Source organism: Peromyscus californicus, unplaced genomic scaffold (assembly GCF_007827085.1).
Source record: "Peromyscus californicus insignis strain IS unplaced genomic scaffold, ASM782708v3 Scaffold_1__1_contigs__length_55948999, whole genome shotgun sequence".
NCBI classification, from domain to species: domain Eukaryota; kingdom Metazoa; phylum Chordata; class Mammalia; order Rodentia; family Cricetidae; genus Peromyscus; species Peromyscus californicus.
This window is the reverse complement of record NW_026294492.1, coordinates 25,667,157-25,685,364: the sequence shown is the minus strand read 5'-3', so window position 1 is coordinate 25,685,364 and position 18,208 is coordinate 25,667,157. Positions and strand designations below refer to the sequence as shown.

General features: G+C 41.6%; 1 protein-coding gene across 7 annotated transcripts in view; it reads right to left on the bottom strand.

The window, feature by feature from the left end:
• Positions 1 to 18,208, bottom strand: part of Ltbp1 (latent transforming growth factor beta binding protein 1) — a 396,032-nt gene that overhangs the window by 154,041 nt on the left and 223,783 nt on the right. The window lies entirely within an intron of this gene.

Below are 18,208 nucleotides of genomic sequence, written 5' to 3'. Positions count from 1 at the left end.
TAAGGTACAACGTTTTCTATCAGTCCGATCAACTGTTTAAAAATAGAGGCTTCAGTGTGTAGGAAGAAATGTGACATGAAAGATCTCTGTGGCCACACTCAAGGCTTTTTACCCAAGAGGCCACTGGATGCCAAGAATCTTATCTGAGTGCAGTCAGAAGTACCCAGAGGGGGGCAAAAAGTTAGGCCAATGGATGTCTCTCCCACATCGAAGGGCCACAGGGGAGAGAATAACACGGGATAGAATGAGGTTGGGATGCTCTGCTCTAAGACTGGGAAGTTCTACTTCTCAACAGGATGTGCTCACATGGACAGTGGACATAAGCCTCCCCTAGCCACATTCATATGCAGGAATCCAGGTGGTTTTTTACAAGTTAAAAACACAAGAAGACTAAGCAGACTTTCTCCCATGGAGTTAATCACCACATTCCCAAAGAAAGACTGTCAAACATTTCAGAATCCATCTTATATAAAGCAATCCAGTGTTAAATGTATGTATTTAACTCTACCAAGTCAAATAGCAACATGTCCTAACTCCTCAGAAAACCCCCATATCCTTCAGTGCTAGTGAAGGGACACCAACCCCAACTAAGGCAGGGCAAGCCGAGTGTTCAGGCAACCTCCTGTGAAGGCCAGCTGAAGAACGAGGCATGGGTAAGTCTACACATGGACATGATGGCAAGGTGGAGATATGCTAAACAGGCCTATTGCAGGCCGAAAGTTTTCAGCAGGCCTGAAGACCCAAAATCACTGGGAAAGAGGATTCCTCTCACAGTGCAGACAATCTTCCCACTGTAAATGTTCCTACCTAACGGGAGATAGTGACCTCTCTGGTAGGAGCTGAGCCTGATGGGTCATCTCTTAGGAATGCTCAGAGGGCAAAGCAAGTGACCTTTATGGTTTCTCGCAGGCTTAAGATTCTGAGGTCAGTATGTGCTGCTAGGTTACATGACTCCGTTTAGAAAATACAGTCTGGTGTAGGACAGAGCCAAGTTCAAGGACTTCTGTTGTTATAACAGGGCCAAGGGCCAGGTCTGGGTCAATGCACTCCTAGCCCTGTCCTTTGTCTCATCTACTTCCTCCTCTCCGGAGTCTTCACCAAGTCTAAACCTCTGCCTACTAGACATAGGCAAACAAGACAAAAGAGGGAAAAACAGCTCTACTGGACCTTGATTTCTGAAAATGGAGTCGAGAATATAAGTCTTAGACTCTTCTTCTCCACCTGTCTTAATGGGAGCTGTACTTCAGAAGGTCAGGTCACTGAAGAACCATGGACTCTTCATACAATCCATGCGGTTAGAGACACCCTCATTAGCACTGAAGGTTATCCCGTGGACTCTTTATACAATCCATGTGGTTAGAGACACCCTTCATTAGCACTGAAGGTTATGGGAGTTCCTGAGGAGTCAGAGTATGTTGCTATTTGACTTGATAGAGTTAAGAGTATAATTATTTTACAACATAAAATAACTATAACCAATGGTATAAAGGCCTTTAATTGTGTGGCTAGCTATCAATAATCAACCAATTATGGGAAATGCACTTAAATTTTTTTTCACCTGCTTGAGAATATACCTCTTCAGACTTTCACCTCAGTTTTAAGGTAAAACCACAGAACTTTGCAACTGAAGTTAAATTGTGATCATGGTCCCCTTTAGATCCTCCCAAATCCGGGAGTGGAATCAAAGTTCAAAATTCACCATCTGGCAATCCAAGTTTATCATATTTTTGATAATGAAAAATCTCACTATTAGAGCTGCTTGAAAGATGCATGGTAACTGGGAAAGGCTGTTATAGACATTAGAGCTTGGCTTATGACATTTCAGAGTAAAACTGATACTCATTCCAAGTGTTTGCTTCACTGTGTCAGGTCCTGGAGAAGGAAAGCCCAGTAGTCAAGAAACGCTATGAGTGTTGGTTGAAAACCACTAGACCCCAGTCAACACCCCAGCTTTCTTCCTACCAGTGGGGTATTCCACAGATCATCCTGCCTCTCTGGACCAGTAATGAGACACTAGAACAGTAATCCCTGACCTCAAAGCATAGTGAAAGCGAATGATGAATGACTAAGCAGGTGTGGTCTCAGAGCCCCGTGGGATATCCTACACTATACTTTGGTGAGCAGAATGTAGGTTGAATCCAAGGTCTCATTCACCTGCTCTCCAGCATGGGTAAAACTATAACCATAGGCCTGCCATCTTATAGGCTCTGAGAAGACTTCTGTTAAAACTGTTCAGATATTTCACTATAAGAAGGGTCACCCTCATGAAGACAGCACAACACCAAGGACCTACTGTTTAGTCTCACTAGTTAAGACATTTAAAAACGACAATACAGACACATTCTTAGAAACCATCCTTATCACATGTATGTTAACTCATTTGGTTATCAAGAACCATTCTATAATGAAGAATAAATACTTGGAGCTAGAATAAAGGACATCTTCTCGCAAAGAAAATATGGCACTAAGCCAAAGGAACAAATAAACTTAAAATGTTAAAGCAACACAGAGTTTTAAAAATACTCCCAGGATTTCACTGGGGGAAAATACAGGGGAAAAATAGAAGTCTGATTCATTGTAACCCTTGCAAAAGTGCACAGGTCTGGGCTCAGGCAAGTGCTGAGACAAGGAAGTGACTCAATGGTCCTGGGGGCGGGGAGAGACTCCAGAGGGACACAACAGCTCTCACAATGAAGAGGGCCAGTCACCAACTGTGAGCAGACAAGGTAAGCAAGAGGAAGGCAGCTGGATCTGAAGGAACAAAGACAGAATGCAGAGAGACAGAGAACAGGGTGGCGCTAAGCTACAGAGAATTTTCCAAATTTGGGGTTCAACTTCTAGTTGGATATAAAAAATCAATCAGTAGACAGGGAAGTAGCCACACTGGTCCTTTCCCAAAGCCAGTTGAGTTTTACATTGCTTCAAAACAACAACAAAAAAAAACCTGGCATATTTTAAGGAATATTGATGGCTACTCAGTAGAAAGAGAATGAAAGCCCTTAAAAAAAGGTACAATTTGGGGCCTGGGAGATGGCTCTGTGGAGAAAGCACTTGCTATCCAAGTGTGAAGATTCCAGAATTGGGATCCTCAGAGCCCAAGTAAATGTCAGGCAGGAATAGCAGCCTACTGTGATCCCAGCTCTGCAGAGGCAGACACAGGCCATCCCCACTACAAGCTGGCTTTCTAATGTCAGAATTGGTGGGCTACAGGTTCTGAGGGAGACCCTGCCTCAGTAAATACGGCAGAGAATGAGTGGGAAAGACACTGGATGTTAACTTCAGACTTCAGCATACACATTCAAACATGCATACGTGCACACATACCACACACCCACAAACATACACCTTAAAAAGGGAAGGGTAGAGTTTTCTGCATCTCACCATCACAAATGTAAAAAGTGACCAATCACGATAGAGTATATCATTCATGGGAAAGGGAGAAGAAATTATATTTAAGATAAATATTCAGGAATATTCAAAGAACCAAAAAAAGAATAAAACTGGATTAAAGGCCCTTTCATTATACTTCTCAGATAACAGGGGAATTTTAAGCTCAGCAAATGCTGTTTAGTCACAATCTAGGGCAGCGGTTCTCAACCTTCCTAATGCTGTGAGCCTTCAACAGTTCTTCATGTTGTGGTGACCGCCCAGACACAAAATGATTTTTGTTGCTACTCCAGAACTGTAAATTTGCTACTGTTATGAGTTGTCATGTAAATATTTTTGGAGATTGAGGTTTTCAAAGGAGTTACAAGCCACAGGTTGAGAACCACTGATCTAGGAAATGCTAACACCAAATGAACCCCCCCCCATCTGCCAGTTTTAGTGCACTTTCAAAGGTAAACTGACCATTTTTTTTAAGTCTTGTGTGTGCGATGTGTGTGTCTATGTGTATGTGCATGTTCAAATGTATTCATGTATGGGACTATGTATCCCATGAGGAGATGGCATAAGAGGGTGGAATAATAAAAAGAATGCAGGAGAAGGAACCAGAAAGCCTCAATATTGGCCCCTACCTACCACAAACTCAATAGAAGACACTAAGTGAATTAAATCTCTGAATGTCGGCCTCCTCATTAATACAATTGCAAAGGCAGCCCAATTAATACACAATTCATGTACTTAAATTTAATGATTTTTATGAAGGTCCCAGTGCAGAGCTGAGGCTACAGGGGAATAATGGTGAAAAGTTTTACTCTGTCACAGCCACCCTATAAAGAATAGTATTCCTTAAATGTCCCCTGCCTACAAGCCTGACTAACTGGAGCCTATGACCCCATACCTTTCCTACTCTCCACAAAGACTGACTTGGACCCACTTCATCAGTGACGACTATAATGTAATTCCAGCCCTTTCTTGCCAACTTGTACATACAAAAAAAAAAAAAAAAAAAAAAAAAAAAAAAAAAAAAAAAAAAAAGCATCTACCTATGTGAAATTAGGTATGGTTCTTGTCTAATTATAAAGGATAGTGATCAATAAGCAAACTCTCGGAGGTATTCATAACATCCATAGAGATGTAGATTTCGCATCTATGGAGCATGTCTGCAAAGCCACATGATGCCCCATTCGCCCACATCACACAGCTACATCTTCTTAAGAATCCTCTGTCCCAGTGCCATCCTCACATTCAAAAGCACGCTACTCAAACATGCTGACACAAAACCTTGAGGATTTTATCAAGCAAGAGCACTCTCCTCACTACTGTGACTCTAGGTGAGGGATGTGAGTCATATTTCATGAGCATCTTCCACATCTCTCCACAAAAACAAGAATAAAGTCCTTTATGGGAAAGCTCTAATTGTGCATAAGAGACTGGATTCATCTAAATGGCTGCCCCAGGTATTTGCTGCTATAACATTAACAACCTTTCCCAATGATAGGAACTTCTCTGCTTTGGCATAATAACTCCTGTCCACCTTCCATGCAAAATGGCTTGACCTTGGCTCTAAATTAAACTGGAAAGCCCAACCAAGAGCCCTTCCACATCCTTGCACTAAAACATTAAATATATTTATTTTTATGTGCCAATGCTAAATGCTCCAATTTTTTTTTAATTTTTTGCTCCAATTTTTTTGAACACTGTTATTAATGAAAGGAGAGCAACATATTGATAAACTGATTCTAAGGATCCATCTTCCTAACAGAGAATTCTATACCATGGCTCACTGGCAGGGCAATAGGCATTGTCCCATAAAAAGAATGGGGAAATGCTTAAATGCTTCCAGATTTTCTAAGAGAACTTGTAAAAAAAAAAATGCTTGGCTTGAGCAGAACATTCTTCATGGGCAAGTTTTTTTTTTTTTTTTTTTTAAATCCACACAGCTTTCTTTTATTAGAGTAATTAATACAATGTTAGGCATTTGGGGTATCTGATATATGCATAATCCTCTGATATTTTGGGATATTGATTTTATAAAGTATCTGCTGTGACTAGGGCATTAACAGCTGGACATGTATCCACACTGATTTCTGACAGTATATTTGCTTAAAGCCTGCTGAAGCCAAACCATGGACTTCAAGGAACTCCAGACGACTACTTTAGTTTATGAAATGGTATTTTTAAAGTAACACGTTGGTTTTTAATGTTAACATACGAAGGGAAAAGTATTCTTAAGGCTCTGACGTAGGATTCTTCTTTATATCTTTCCTAAAGAAATCATAAAATCCAGCTGTCCACTTTCTCCACCTCTAAGATCTGGGAATTTTGACAGACAAGTCTTCCAGGTTGTGCATCTGTGTATCACTGGTCTTCCTGTGCTGCTAGAAGAATAAATAAGTTCTATCATGACTCTATTCTCACACAGTTCCCACTAGGCTTTCTCCTGAAGAAAAGCAACGTTGAACAGGCCATGAAATACAGTACTAGAGAGCAAATAAGTCAAATTTATTTCCTTTTTATTATTAATTTTCATATGTATAAAAATACTAGATTCATTATGACATTTTCTTTTTTTTTTTTTTTTTTTTTTTTTTTTTGGTTTTTCGAGACAGGGTTTCTCCATGTAGCTTTGCGCCTTTCCTGGAACTCACTTGGTAGCCCAGGCTGGCCTCGAACTCACAGAGATCCGCCTGGCTCTGCCTCCCGAGTGCTGGGATTAAAGGCGTGCGCCACCACCGCCCGGCTCATTATGACATTTTCATACATGCACATCTTGGTAAATTTACTTGAAATTTTATTGCCAAAGAAAAGCTTTGGTAGGTGAGAAAATAAAGATGGGTAGAAATGCATGCTGTTACTATGGCAACTAGATCACCTCCAGAATGATAAGTAAAGGTTTGTTCATTTCTTTAACTACACTGGGTACTTTTCTATGTTAAGTCTCATTGCTTAGAAGTTCCCTTTTTGTCTCTACAGAGATGGTAAGAGGAACAAAGGCCATGTCAGGTCTCACAGCACTCTGCAAAAAACGCAGGCCTCCATTTGGTTAAGCTCTCAGGGTTCCTATGTCCTGCCCAAGTACACAGAACTTAAAACTACTAATTACCTGTGGCTTGGATACAACTCACGTAGAAAAACTGAAAGCCACAAATAAAAGCAACAGGTTCATTTACATCCCTGGGAGCAGGAACTATGTATGCTTATATTGTCCACTGCCCTTTCATTTACAACAGGAACAATTACTGCCCAACAAATAACGACCAGTTCCCCCACATATCCCAGCTCTTAAAAACAGACATAGCTATCCGTCTGCCATAACAAACTACCATAAAATAAGTGGCTTTGTGTATATGTATGTGGGTGTGCATGTGTGTGTAGAGGTTAGAGGTCACTCTTGGTATTGTAGCTCAGGCGCTGTCCACCTTGTTGTGTGAGGCAGGGTTTCTAAGCAGTGTGGAGCTCACCAAGAAAGCTAGACGGGCTGGTCTACAAGCCCCAAGAAATCCCTTGTCTCTGGAATGACAAACCCCTACCACCATGCCTATCTCTTTGATTTGTTTTTTGTTTTTTGTTTTGTGATGGATTCTCTGAACTGAACTCATGTCTTCAGACTTGCATGACAGGAACTTTACAACCAATCTTTCTTCCCCCAAACCAACTCATAGCTTTGACAATGGACATTCATTTTGCAGCTGTAGAGCTTGGACGCCCAAGACTAAGGAGTTAGCATGGCCAATTACTGTCTTGTATTCAGCAGCTGTCTGGCTCTCTGGTCACATGATCTCTTGCTTATGAGTCTGCAGGAAGAGAGATAGAACACAGGCAAGCATTCTGGTATCCCTTCATCTAATGATACTGATCCCATCCTGTCATGGTCCCACCCTTAGGACTTCAAGCATCCCCTTGTAGCCTCTACCCCCTAATATAGTAATTATCAGTGGTTTCAGCACATGAAGTTAGGAAATACACTTCAATCCACAGAACTTTCAGACAGGACCACATACCTGACGAGTGAGGAGTGAAAAATGGGATGAATGTTCCTAAAAGCATCTCTCCTCTTCAGCGATAGGAATCAAGTATTGCCATGGACCTACTCTGGCGAAGTTCAAGTATTCTGAGATGCAGAGCAGTAATACGCTATGGCTATCCTCAGCTAAGGTCCCCAAGGAATGTGGAAGACAAGAATCCTCTACTTTCCTGCAGCTATCCAGTCCCTGCAGAATATACGCACTCACTGGATTTCAAGTGCTTACATTTCACTGTTCACAATTTCACTGTGGCAAAGCCTGTCCCGACGGAAGCAGCATGGATACAATTAGCGGTGATTCATATGTGCCCATTACTCAGCTCATCCTAAGCGGCTTTGCCCGCGTGAAAAATACAAGCTTAACAGGAAGAGGAACAAAAGCAAACGACGTGAACACAATTAAATGAGAAATAGTCTCACTAGCATCTCATGCAACAAGAATTCAGAGAAGGAGCAAAGTGGATTGAAGGAGAGTCTTCGGAGGGAACGACAGTTGAGGAGACCCATCATGAGTCGGGACAGGTTGGAGACAACAGGACAGGTATTTACAGTAACTGACATTTGTCTAGATTGCTCTGTCCACAGGTCCTCTGCCTGGCTCAATAGTACCTACGATTGAAAAAAGAAAGAAAGAAAGAAAAAGGAAGGAAGGAAGGAAGGAAGGAAGGAAGGAAGGAAGGAAGGAAGGAAGGAAGGAAAGAAAGAAAGAAAGAAAGAGAAAGAAAGAAAGAAAGAAAGAAAGAAAGAAAGAAAGAAAGAAAGAAAGAAAGAAAGAAAGAAAGAAAGACGTCCAAAGATAGGACTCAGATGTCTCAGGAGGCTTCTCAGTCCAAACTGAGATGAAACAGGGCCAGAGATGAGGCCAGCTTGCTAAAACGGAATGAGAGCTACAGACTTGAACTGGATGAATCAGCACACACAAGTCCCGACTTCTCTGCGATTCAAGTTTCACATAACTTAGACGGGAGGCAAGCGTACCTACTTTCCTTTTCTCTCACATTGTTTCAAAGGTCAAATACGGCCATGACTGGGCGTGTTCTCTGTCATCTATCAATTTTATAAAAATGCACTGGTGTACTAAGAGGCTGGCCTCAAAGCCACAGAATGTGAAGACTGTGTTCTTAACTGCTTAAGCTTGCCTGTTCTAAATCAGTCCTCTCCAAAATGGTTATCCTGGAGGCATGGCTATCTTGTTTGAAATATTTGGAGCTCCTCAATTCACATTTTAGAATACTCTTCAGAACTTAGGATATGTTTAAAACACTCTCGGTGATGGAAAATCCTTGAAACTGGACTCGACTTGACCATTCTAAGCTTTCAGATTCCTTAAGAAAATAAGTGATATGAAGATGACCAGCAAAGACCAATTCTTACTCAGTTCTGAAACAGTTTTCCTTCAATTCAGGCAAGTTAGAACTATACTACAGCAGGGTTGGAGAGATGGCTCACTCCATGGTTAAGAGTACATACTGCTCTTGCAGAGGATCTGAACGCAAATTCCAACACCCATGTCAGGGCATTCACAATCACCTATAACTCCAGCTTCAATAGATCTGGTGACTTCTAGCCTTTGAGATTACCTTGACTCATGTACATCCCACACACATATACACATAATTAAAATTAAAATAGACCTTAGAAGCCGGGCGGTGGTGGCGCCCGCCTTTAATCCCAGCACTCGGGAGGCAGAGCCAGGCGGATCTCTGTGAGTTCGAGGCCAGCCTGGTCTCCAAAGCGAGTTCCAGGAAAGGCGCAAAGCTACACAGAGAAACCCTGTCTCGAAAAACCAAAAAAAAAAAAAAAAAAAAAAAAAAATAGACCTTAGAAAAACTATGCAATGGCAGTATCACTAGGGCAAATATATAACCTCTGGGAATGGTCTTATAAAAGCAAATACTCAGCTTGCATATAAATACTTTTATACATAAAAGGAGGCAGAAGAAAGGGAAAGTGGACATGTAAGAAAAAAATGCAACACTATTATCATACCAGGAATGGCATGGGGCAGATAGGGACAAATCTTATCATTTCTCAGAATAGCTCATGAAATTGTTGTTTCTGTCAGTACAATTTCACGAGGCAGATTCCAAACTATTCTCTCTTAGTAACCCAGATGATTCTACTTTCATTTAGTAAATATTAATTCCATCCAATGGAATAGGGACAAGAAATGACTTTAGCTTCTAGAATTACCAGCTGTAATTCTTTAAACATTCTTGTAGTGTATAGAGTCTAAAAGTCCATCAAGACAATCTATGTTCTCTTCAAACTCCCTTCAACACACTCATAACTTGGCCAGTTATGAGTGGCATCAGAAGTGGCTTACCAAAAGCTGCAAACTCTGCTCCATAATTATTTTCAGAGCCTGTTCCTGTGCAAAAACCAAAAGTCTAATGATTAGTAGGTTTATGGTTTTGGTGTGCCCTAAAGGTAAAATATGGAAGCTTGATGATATTCCATGTCCCGGCAAAAGTATTTTCATGGCTAATAAAATGGAAAGAATATCTGAAAAAATAATCAGAGAAACCTAGTGATGCAACAAACTTGTTTCTGTATGGACCAGGTGAGGGAGAGTGAAGATTTAAGGTTGGCAGGTTTTGGGGGACCTACAGAGCATCCACCTGGGTGAAGACTGGACGTTGGGCTACAGGAAGTACCATGTCTGGGTCCTGCCCATTCTGTGAAGCATACTACTCCAGTTCTGAGAATCTATACTTGACTCTCCCAACGTCTGAGCCCCACATCCCTCATCCAAGAAAAACTAGCAGCTCTCCCCACTGCTGGCAGAAACCCAGTGACATGAACGCATGTTCTCTCTCACACATGTGGTGTTTTCCCCCTTTGGATCCTATCCCTGTGTTTTGCTGAACTTTCTCCACTCCAGGCGAGAGGGCCCCTCACAGGCTGTCTGGCCGAAGTTTCTGGAACAAGACCAGTGAACACTTAAGATCTCCAGCACCTATCACTGAGATGTGCATGACACCTTCAGCAAAATCTCCCGCTATTGACGTAGGTAAAGTCTGGCAGGGATGGATACAAAGAGTGGCCATGTTAGAGCCACTGGAGACACGGACTCGCTAACACTCCATTAAGTGTTTCTTGGATTAGGACAAGTGAGCACTTGCGAGGGACACTGAAGAACGCAGATGGCATAGGAAGTGGCTGGTGTTGATGACGTATCCCACCAGAAGAAGGCCAAACTTCAGTAAATGTGATCAGCATACCCAGACTGGGAGCTCTGTTTATGGAGAAGGCAACGACTGGGAAAGGCAGCTCTGCCTTCCCAAACCTCCGGTCAGAAGCACCTCTAGAAGATGAAAGCCATTGCTCTGACCCAAGCTCACATCACCTGAGCTAGGCAGTAAACTCTGCTGTTATCTCCAGGTAAGAGCGCTGTATGATTGAGAGGTCAAGGTGGTATACGCATGTATTCTTTAAAAGGAAGTTGTGCTATGTATGCATTTCAGGGGTAGCATCTGCATGAGCCACAGCACGCAGGAGGTTCAGAGGGCAACTTGTGGGAGTCTGTTCTCTCCTTCCATCATGTGGGTCCCAGGGGTCAAACTCAGGTCATCAGGCCTGGCAGCAGGTATCCTTACCAACCGAACCATCTCACCAGCCCCGCATTTATTCTTAAACATCCAATCTGTTTTGGTAGTTTCTGCACCCCATTTAGGGAAATAACCAATGTGAAAATTTTAAGATAATGCCAGCATGCTGTTGGGGCAAAGCTAGGATTTCCATTTTCACTCTAGGCCCACTCCATTAATACATAGAGTCGGTCTACAATATGTAGAAATTAAAGAGCAGCTTTCTGAGTAAAACTTAATATCCTAGCTCCGTGAACTGAGCAATAAATTACTTTCCCGTCACAGGGAAACTAGTTTGAAAGTCTACAGCCCATCTCTCTTTCTTCCTTCTCCCTTCCCTCTCTCTCTCCCTGACATGTGCATTAGCAGGCCTCACATCTACTTCCCCAGTCTCCCATTAGTCTCTGTTAGGGCTTAACTGTAAAATGTCCCTCTTGCATTCTTGAATACCTGTCCCCAGTCGATGGGGCTCTCTGGGGAGGTTGTGGAAGCTTTTGGCCTTGGACATAACTAGCAGACTAGATCACCAGTAGAGACAGTGAGGGCTACACCTCAGCCTGGGCTTGGGTTGATCCCACTCTCTGCTTCTGCATTCTCGAAAAGGCGGGAAAGCCATGCCACAAGCCCACAATACCCAGAGGAGTAAGCCTTGTCTAGCCGCCTTGACTTTCCAACATTGTGGATGCTATTCCCTTAAAGTTAACCGTGAACCAAAGTAAACCATTCTACCATAGTTTTTTTGCTTTTTTGGGGGGGGGGGGCGGTCAGGTATCCTGTCATAGCAATGAGAAATACAACAAATACAGAATCTATGCAAATAAAGCTAAGAAGTTTTTCTTCACACTTTTCTAAAAAGTACACTGAGCCACGCCATTGGGATACTCTCTGTCTCCAGTTGATGCCTTCCCGCTAATTTCTCGGTAGTGTTTACTTTTTCCGTTTCAAACAAAAGCAGAGTGGTCCTATTCCCCCTTCTACAATGCAAGCATGCTTGTGTCTTTTAGCCCTGAGCTTTGACCTTCAGGGTGTTGCATAAGGCAGCCCTATCTCCAAGGACTGTTTTCCTCCATTGGTCTATTCTGTTTCCATTCTTCCTGCCCAGTGAGAACCACTGCAATGGCATCTGGCACCTCTAAGAGACAGTTCTCATGTCACTTAAACTCATTTTTTGCCTTAGGACTTATTATTTATATGATGGAAATTTAATGGAAACAAAGTTTTTTTTTTCCAATGACTTGAGCGTTTCACAGCATGTACTACTCACTCCTTTTCTTTACAATCTCCAGAGAGTTCTTTTCTTTAGTAGAATGTATCCTAAACACCTTCATCTTCAAGTTTGTGGCTTATGATTTTTTTTAATCTTTAATGGAAGATTAATGGAAGTTTTTTTTACAAGATCCACTGTGTTCATTTCTTTAACTCTCTTTAAGTCCTATGAATGTGTCCTCTTTATCTCTGTTAGCGCGCTATAAAAACGTTCTGTTTATATCTACTTCTGGTTTTCCAGTATTTCTGCACTTCCTAGTTAATCTGGGTGTTTATATGTGGAATTTTCTGCTCTTTCAGCATTTGCAACGGGAAGGTCTTGAGACATTTTGCTTAGCCTTCTCTGTGACGCCTGTGTCTAATTACAGTCCATGTTACCGCATTCAACAAAGAGACCATGATCGCATGATTGTGTAACCTGGCAATGTCAGGGCCAGCAAGGAAGCTGGACCCTGAACTCTATTGTTGTGATTCTAAACACTTGACAATCGAGGCCTTTTCAAACAATCTGGCATCACTGGGTCTCTGTAAAAGGCTTGTTTTCAACAACTGGGCAGTCAGTTAAACCCAATTCAAACAATCACAATTGCAGATGCCATGTAAGACTCGAATTTAGGCCACTCTTAAGGGAACCAATTTGAAACAAAAGTCACCCTACACAATGAGAAGGGTGTGTAGATTTAACATCCCCATGATGCAGTCATAGACCCGACAGGGACTTTCTGAAACCGGGCCTCTCCTCAGAGAGGAAAACTGGGATGGAAATGTTCAAGTTTCAAACTCAGACAAACAAGCTTCCCTGCAGAGAGTTGGTAATTGTAATTGCTGAAGCTGTGATTCTAATTTAGCCACACAGTGAACAAACTTGCAAATGTTTTCAAATATATAAGGAGTGCGCAATTTACTACAAGTAACACAGACTTAAGCTTAAGTTAGCCAAGGCTATGACTTGCCAATTACTTTAGGAAGTCTACCCTCAAAGCCACCTTACTTCTTCTCTATTTCTACTCTTTAAATGATTCCTGTGATGCCTACTGATCCTAGCATAAGAAAATATTTGAGACCACTTTCTACAAAATAACACTTTCTACAAAAGTAAAAACAAAACAAAAAAGACTAGGTTTCTCCCCTTCCATCTTGGCACTCTCTACAAAGGTGAAAATCATTACAGAATTTCCAATGCCAGTGTTATTTATGCCTCTCTCCTCTTTATGACAGCATCTTAAAAAAATGTCCTCCACTGTCATGAATATACTACCCGGAGATCTATTCACTGATTACTGAACTGTCTCCATTAATCCCCTCACATTCCACTGATAAATCCCCATGCTTTGACCCATAGTTAAGAATACATCATTTTGAATACCAATCAAGGTAGGATTTATCCTTAAAGATCCAGCCAGCTACCTTCCTTCACATCCTTCCTCCCATGGGTCAGCTACTGGATGACAATGAGCATTGGCCTAGCTTCAAAGTAAAAAAGCTCACAAAAGTTCAGCACAGCACACTCATTTTCTCCACAACATTCTACAACCAAATCGTGATGATCCATTCCCTACACTACTTATCTTTATCTTCAACTCTTCTGTTGCTGACCCTTGAGCATCTCACATCTTATACAAGTTCAAATTCTTACGTTTGGAAGCCTCATAACCAGCACCGATCAAAGATAAAACTGGCAAATATCCTTTTCTAAAATTTTATTCAATGCATTAAAGTTGTATTTTTCAAGTTCAGTTTTCAAGTTCAAGTACATTATTTTATTTATAAGTCCAGGAAAATTTTAGTAGTTCCCCTTTCCTCTCATAAGAAATTTTCAAACATGCTGGGCCACTCAAAGACTGACATGATGATAATCTGTACGCTGAATTCCCAGAGTCAAAAGCTGCTGACATCTCTCCACATCTGTGTATGGAATGCATTATGAGAGACAACTCTAGACAGCATGACACTTCACTCTTACAACTTTCATCACTCAACTCACAAGAATAAGAACACTCTCCTGCATAAACCCATCACTACCATCACACCTGGGTAAGTAATAATTCTAAAGTAACATCCAATAGCCAGTTCAATTTTTCCATTTGTTTCTGACACATGATACATCTGGTTTTTTTTTAACCCCAATTTTGGTCCATCAAGATGGCTCAGTGGGGAAGGGCTCTTGCAACCAGGCCTGAAACCTTGGGTTAGACCCCTGGGACCCACATGGTGGAAAGAGAGACCTAGCTCCTCCAAGTTATCATCTGGCCTCCATACATGTTGTGGCATATGTGCGCCCTCCTTCTCTTCCCACCATGCATACTAAAATAAGTTAAAATTTAAAAGTAAAGTAATTTAGCCCCCATCTACTGTATGTCTTCTGTGCCTCTTGCTAGAAAAATCAGTCTACTTTTTTTTCATGGTATGTTTATTAAAAAGGCAATGTTTTTTTCTGTCCCTATGTGATAATTTTAGCTTTTCTATTATCCTCTGTATTCCCTACACTCTGAATTTTAGCTGTGAAGGTTTAATGAGGTCCAGGTTGGACACTTTTGGAAGAACACACATGTCCCATGTGGTTGTGTCACCCTTAACAATGCTGACCTTGGTTCTTGGTAAGGGGCTTCAAGGCATGTTGACCTTACCACCAGCCATTTACATTGCACGATGCCCCAGTTTTAAGATCTTTAAAAATATGTATACCAAATTCTTGGAGTTGGGGATTTAGCTCAGTGGTAGAGTGCTTGCCTAGCAAGCGCAAGGCCCTGGGTTCGGTCCTCAGCTCTGGAAAAAAAAAATATATGTATACAAAATTCTGTCAGGCATTCCAGGCCATTTGCTTCCCTGGCCTCCTTAGACTCTTTTCCTCAACTATCTCTTAAAATCCCTCCTCTCTGTTGAATCCCTCATCCTTTTGCTCTGTAAGCCCTGCTTCATAATCAATTGCTCATTTTTATCCATCATTTAGATAGATCTGAAATTGTACACTAGGAAACTTCCAGGGGCTTTAACTACACTTACAGTGCATGTTGAGTTTATGACCTCATCACTAGAATGTGCCACTGAAAAATGAACTATTTCTGACATGGTCATCTGGTATATGACATCTTAGAGCAACATACAAACCTAAGTGCTTATTGATATCCACACATGTTAAGTCTCAATAGCTGCAACTGCTGAGCATGCCCAAAGATCAAGGGGGAAAGTGATGCAGGGTTGGTTTTTCTCCCTGGCCCCATTCCTCTAAAATCCACCGACACCTGTCTGTGTCTATGTCTCCAACATCTTAACAGGACTCACCTACATACTATCAATTATTTTCCAGCAATTGTCTGGCTCATCTGAACTGCACTGGTTAATTAGACAAACTTCACTTTCCAACAGAATTTCTCACAAGCAGGAAGACAAATACACGCTAGGAATGTCTGATGAAATAGATTTTATTTTGAAGCTGTGTGTCGGTGACTACACATGCAAAATGAATTAAGAATTGAGATCACTGTCTGGACCATTCAGCCGAAAGGCAGAACAGGATCCAGATAAGGCAAGAGTATTCCACTGGGCTTGGATTATTTAGGTAACTCCATCAATCACTCCATTCACTTCAATTGAATAGTCCAGTTCAGGCTTCTAAGTAATTTGTTTTCATCTTTTCTAGTTAGCATCATCTGTCCGATATTACAGGAGAATAACAACTTTGTTATGTTTCGCTTTTAAAACCCTTTTTATCATCTGTGTTCCAACTTGGACACTGGGGAGAAAGGTACTGGGCACACAGTTTTAAAAGGATCTGCTTTTCCTTTCTCCATGACCAACCTAAACTGGAATGACCAAACAGTGCACATGGCACCAAATTCACCTTCCGTCTCCAAGCCTCATCTGGGGCAAAACTACGACGTGTATAAAATCTATCTTCAGCCACATGGCTCCTATCTATCTGTGCCCTTTACTTCAGAGATAAATTTCAATGGAGGATAGTCCATCTCTCCAAAGCACTTGCTAATACTGGAATTGAGTGGAGAAATGGATGTTATTTCAAGGGCCCCCTTAAAGTCATCTGTGTTGTCACCGTGGTAAGATGCCTAAGAAAACACCTTCTGAAAAGACAGATGCGTTTTGGCTCATGGCTGCAGAGCTTGTAGTAGATGGTAGGTTAGTTCCATGCTTCTCGACCTATGGTGAGGGGGCACCTTATGGTCACCACCCTGGTGACCTACTTCTTCCAACCACGTAGCGTTTTCCACAGTTCCACCAACTCCCAATATGCTATTCAGATTTTAACCCATCCACGGATTAAACCATTGGTTATGCCAGAGCCCTCAAAAACACACCTGGAAGAGTGCTATATTAATGTCGTATGCAACTTTCAATCGAATCAAAGACAATCGGGATTAGCTACCACATGCCTAGAAGGAGGTAGTTCAGGTATCCATGGGCAGATAAATGTTATGTTTGGAAGACTGAGGGTTTTCCCCTGTCTTTGAGAAGCTACATGACTTAAACATAAGCAATCAGGAATTCTGGCTACTTTCAAAAGTTTGACGCTATCAGTATCCTCTAAGCTAATATTTTCATAGTTCTGTGACATTTACAAAATGTGGTTCACATTAATTATCCTGTTTAATCTTAACATAACTCATAAGCACTATATTCTTGCCTCCAGTCTGCAGATAAGGAAGTTGGTTCTCTGCCACCAAGTGCTGGGTCCCTGGCTCTAAGCAAGGTCTGTTAATTCCCCACAATGTCTTTCCATTCTGCACGCTGCAACTCCATTCAGATCCACAAACTGACTTTTGGCTCTTCTGGAAGGGTGGTGATGATCCTACATGATTTAGTATCTAAAGGTTGGGGGGGGGGCGTTGAAAGTTTCTTAAGCAATTAACAATTGGTTCTACAAGCCTAAAGCATTTCTCCTTTTCTTCTTAGCTCCCACCTTCCCACACACTATTTTTGAAATGAAGAAGACATCTTCCTACTCTATCTGAAGGTTTTTTTAAACCATAACTGTTGTATGATATCTTGTTGGTGTTCTGACAAATAAAGTTTGCCTAGAGATCAGAGGGTAGAGCTGGCCACTAGTCAACCATAGAGGCCAGGAAGTAGTGGCACACACCTTTAATCCCAGTACTTGGGAGGAGGAAGCAGGAAGATCAGGAATTCAAGGTTACCCTGGGCTACACGAGATTGAACCAGTCTAAGGGAAAAACAGAGCCAAGCAGTAGTGGCACACACCTTTAACCCCAGCTGGCTGCTGCTCTGCTTCTCTGATCTTTCAGCTTTCACTCTATACCTGACTCTGAGTTTTTTGTTAATAAGACAACTGGGACCATGCTTCATATAACCAAAAGGCAGGTAGAGGATCACAGGACAAAGTACATCATTACTAAGTCACCCAAAGCAGCAGAACCAAGTGGCTGGGGAAGAGAAACCAAAGGCCCATGATTTTGAGAGGGAGCAAGAGAGTACATAGTAGGAATTGGGTGGAGGAATGGGAAGAGGGAAGATAATATAATTATATTTTAATTAAAATGCACTTCAATTAAAATTTTAGGCTGCCTTCAATACACAGATTCAATGGAGGAATTTGAAAGGGACAGGCCTTTCACTTTATGATATAGGCTAAAGTTACAATAACTCCAATGACATTAAAATTCACATTAAGTGCCGGGCGGTGGTGGCGCACGCCTTTAATCCCAGCACTCGGGAGGCAAAGCCAGGCGGATCTCTGTGAGTTCGAGGCCAGCCTGGGCTACCAAGTGAGTTCCAGGAAAGGCGCAAAGCTACACAGAGAAACCCTGTCTCGAAAAACCAAAAAAAAAAAAAAAAATTCACATTAAATAATTTATTCATGGCTATCCTAATTGCAAATTAAAAGAAAACAAAAGATGATATTAATTATTATTACACAGGAGATTCAAAATTCAACTCCGCTTACCAACATCTAAATTATCAAAATCCTACA